The 4267-nt window shown below is 37.8% G+C and overlaps 1 long non-coding RNA gene across 1 annotated transcript; it reads left to right on the top strand.

Annotated features, from left to right (window-relative positions):
* The first annotated feature begins 550 nt into the window (after positions 1-550).
* On the top strand, positions 551-2428 carry LOC132610582 (uncharacterized). Its single transcript, XR_009571176.1, has 2 exons — positions 551-664; positions 1866-2428. It is a non-coding gene; the product is annotated as an uncharacterized LOC132610582 (long non-coding RNA).
* Positions 2429-4267: the final 1839 nt, after the last annotated feature.

The raw sequence follows: 4267 nt of genomic DNA, 5'->3' as shown, positions 1-4267 counted from the left end.
AGCGAGTTTTCTACCTGAACTATAAGATGTTTGTGTTTCTCACCTGAACTATCACAATCTATTTATCAAAATTCATGAGTCAGCTGCCATGTCGACGAAATGTTATGGGCAAATTAAGCGGTCACGCTCCTTTTGGTGATTGTATTCATACACTTGGACTAACCAGCTTCAAGGTGTGTTTTGATAATTAACTGGTGATAGTTCAGGCAGGAAACGGGTGATAGTTCAGGCAGGAAACGTAAACATCTGATAGTTCAGGTAGGAAACTCACAAAAATGTGAACTTCAGGTGTGTGTTTTTAATAAAAAGGGGAAGTATTCCTGTGAAAGATCAAAATGATTATGCTCTTCATCATTGCTAGCCTCAGAGAATATCAAACTGTCTAGTATCCACGTTAGATTTAAGTAACGTGCCTTCAGACTTAGGCTCCTCTTTTGTTCTCTTCTGTGGTACATAGAAATTGTTGTCACGTGCTAGAGGAAAAAAGCAAACGCTCATCTTAAGATTTTTATAGACGCATCCTCATGTATTTATTCTCGTTCAAAATTTTAGGGTTAAGGTTACTCTACAAATTCTTCTCTTGTCTAAAAGTTTGACAACAAAAGAGAAGATGGAGAAGGGTTTCTTCAAGGTTTTCTCCCCTAAAAGGAGCTCAAAGCAGCTGGTAATTATACTTCCACCCTCAATGTTTTTTTTTTCTTAAGTTCTCATGGTATTTGATTTCTTAGGACCTCTTTTTTAAGCCTTCATACTAAGGACTTCAATCTTCTAGCATAAGATAATATGACACGTGCATCAACATCTGATCTTCATCCACCGAAATTGAGTTCAAGGACATTGACAAAAAAAATCTTTAGTCAACCATACACTTTTTCTTTCGGTAGGATGAGGATCTCTCTTAAAGTCTGAAATCCATAGGTTAAAGCATATCATATACGACAAAAGTTGCCTGCGTGTCAAATGAATTGATCAACTTCAGAAGTAAAAGGAGTGTATATCTTACCCTGATAAAGTGTCCACTAAGCCAATATTCTTTATTGTCACTGTGTGCAGGGTGTGTGTCATTGTGGCACTTAATAGTTATGTGTTAAAATCAAAGGAAAAGGGTCAAATATACCCGTGTACTATCAAAAATAGTTAAAAACACCCCTCGTTTAAGTTTTGGTCCAAAAATATACCCCTCTCATTATACTTTCGGTGCAATGTAGCCCTCTAATTATAATTCCACACAAATGTTTCCTTAATTTTGACGGCGGTACACACGACAAGCTCAGAACCAAATGGCCCGCGCGTCTCCAATTTTAAATATTCGATTTCCTTTAGAAACTCACCCGTTTAACCCAACTCGACATATTTCTTGTATTTTCATCATCTTCTTCTCCTCCTCCTTCTCGTCCTCCTTCTCCTCCTCCTACTTATTTTTCTCCTCCCTTCTTCTCCTGCTGCTTCTTCTGCTCTCCTTTTTTTTTTCTTCTTCTTCTCCTTCTTCTCCTTCTGCTCCTTCTCCTCCTACTGCTTCTTTTGTTTTTGAAGTTTGTGATTTGAAGATAACTTCTCTAATGAAAAACTGCCCCAAGATTATTCTGCATTGAAGAAGAAAACTAAAACTTTCTGCAAAACTTCTTGTTCTCCAAAAAAAGAACCAAAAGATTTTGAAAAGACCATTTGTTGAGTCTTTGTAGCCTAAATCGAATTAAAATCCTCTCAATTAACCGAAAAAAATATTGATAGTATATGCAAATTTTATCAAGTTTTGGGCGCCGTTGTTGGGATTTAGGGTTTAACTTTCTTGTTAGATTAGATCATTTTATTTTTATTTTTCCTTTTTCAATTTTACCGTTTGGTTTTTTGGTGTGTTTTCTCAGGAACATTGAAAGATGACACATGAGGCAAACAGGGCGGTGATGGAGGCGTCTAGGCCAAGTGTGGAGAAACTGAGCCAAGCCTCTGTTAAACCTACTATATATCACAAAACACTTTCAACTGAAACTGAACATGGTGCAGTTGGTTCAATCTCAAAGCCAATTTCTGGGTAACCTACATGAAGACTCCCGCAACACATAATGAACTTTATGGAGATCACTGACAATTACAACTTCAAAGGAGTGACTTCAAGACTATATTTGGATGACTTTGTTCCCATTCTCTTTGTTGGGAGAGGGCAAAAAAAAATTCAACAAGCCTACAAATTTCAACCACAAATGAGATAATCTTGTTCAAAAGTTCTTGATAAAGTTCTTTCCTTCTTGAAAGACTAAGGAGCTCATGAGTAAAATTGTGGGGTTCGTACAGGGCAAGGGGAAACATTGTATGAATCCTGGGGGCGATTTATGCAATTGCTAAGAGATTGCCCTCATCATGGGCAGTCTAATTAGATCTTGAGCCACATTTTATGGAAAAGTTACATTATGACATGAAGATTCTTCTCGACTTTGTTTGTGGAGGGAAGTACATGTAGACAAATTTTGATGAGCTTAAGACACTACTCGACACTGTTACATCAAATAATCAGAGTTGGTAAGGAGATGTAAGAAGATATTTTATTCCGAAGAAAGAAAATGTGATCGAGATGGATTGTCACGACCCAAATTACAAAACCGTGAAGGCACCTATCCCCATCCGGTAGGCGAACCATCCACAACTGATTAAACTAAGTTTTAACAAGTATATTATTCAAAAAGAATAAAGTAAGGTTATTTCAAGTCATGAATTAAGTCTCATAATCATAAATAAACAGAATAATTACAACCATCCAAAACTTGGTGTCACAAGTACAAGGACTACTAGAATAAGAAGTAAGAGTTTGAATAACCATCCCATATACACTCTCTAAGCATGAAAAAGACAGGAATAAAGTAAAGGAAAGGGAATTCAGTGCCACGTATCAGCCAACAGAGTTTGTCCCTAGTTCTAGTCAAAAGAGTACTTTACGAGATTAAACAGGTCTAATGATACCCATATTGTTATACTTTAATTCAGAACCCAAAAAAGTAACCCCGAGCTTCCAAGGGTAAAACTAAAATTTTATTGGAAAACTAGTTTACCCATAGCCCATAGCGGTTTTAAATCCAGAAAATCAACCAAAACTAACCATGAATCGACCTCCAATTCAAGGAATTGTCATTTCTCAACTTTGGGGCTCAAAATCCCAATTTCTACAACCCAAACACCGATAATAATGATAACCAACGAAAGTAATCATGGCAAAACACAAAAATAAAGGTTAGATACTTATCCCCTTTCGAAGACGAGAAGGACGCTGCGCAAATCGCCAAATCAGAGCTCTAGAACTCAAGATATGATGAAAATACCAAATCGACGAAGTTTGAAATTTAATACACATGGATCTTTGCATTTGCGACCACCGCATTTGCAACCAGAATATTGCATTTGCGACCAAATCTTGCATGTGCGAACTCACCAGATACCAGCAATAGCTGTCTGCGCTAAAAGGACCATAACTTCCTCATACGACGTCGAAATTTGGTCTTTTTTGCTATGTTTCTGTAATCATGATACAGATCTAATGGTTCAATCAAAACACAATTTGAAGCTCATTTACTCCATATGGTACCCTTTATGCCCAAGGAAACAACGATGAAACATCAAATAAGAGCGCGACACAACCCAAACCTCTGAAACTCATTGGAATTTCACCACAACTTGTGGATAAGTCCAAAATCATCATACCAACGTGCTAGAACTTTCAAAACACTGATTCGGGTAGTCTTGACCCGATGTTGACCATGGTCAACTCTAGTCCTTTAACTTAACTAGTTTCTCAACTAAAGGTTCAAATCACTCTCGAGCCCCTCGGGAACGTCCCAACCACTCGACCAAATCATAAATCAAGTTCTAGACCTCATGGAATAGAGGAAACTTCGATCCGGATTCGTTAACCTCCGATGATGACTTTGGACAAACCTTTCCATTTCCTTAACTTCAGAACTTCCAATTTTACTATTTCTTCTCTGATACTCAACCGATTACCTTGGGAAATGTGCCTCCCATCCCCGCAAGTCAAGGATACCATTTTAAAGTTACGAGAAGGGTATTTTGGGGGAAAATAGTCCAAAAGCTCAAAAGAAGGCTGCGGGTCGTTACATGGATGCTATGACCTTACTAAAAACGGAGGTGTCCGAATTGAATAACCAAACCAGTAGGATGCTCAAGGCTGCATCAGCACTGAAAAGACCACCTATTACAACAGGTGATACACGCAAAACAAGAGTCGGTATGTTCTATAATGCAGGTGATACACTGCATT

This window comes from Lycium barbarum, chromosome 9, assembly GCF_019175385.1.
Source record: "Lycium barbarum isolate Lr01 chromosome 9, ASM1917538v2, whole genome shotgun sequence".
Lineage (NCBI taxonomy): Eukaryota > Viridiplantae > Streptophyta > Magnoliopsida > Solanales > Solanaceae > Lycium > Lycium barbarum.
Note: the sequence above shows the minus strand (reverse complement) of the source record. Positions and strands in the feature narration are given on the sequence as shown.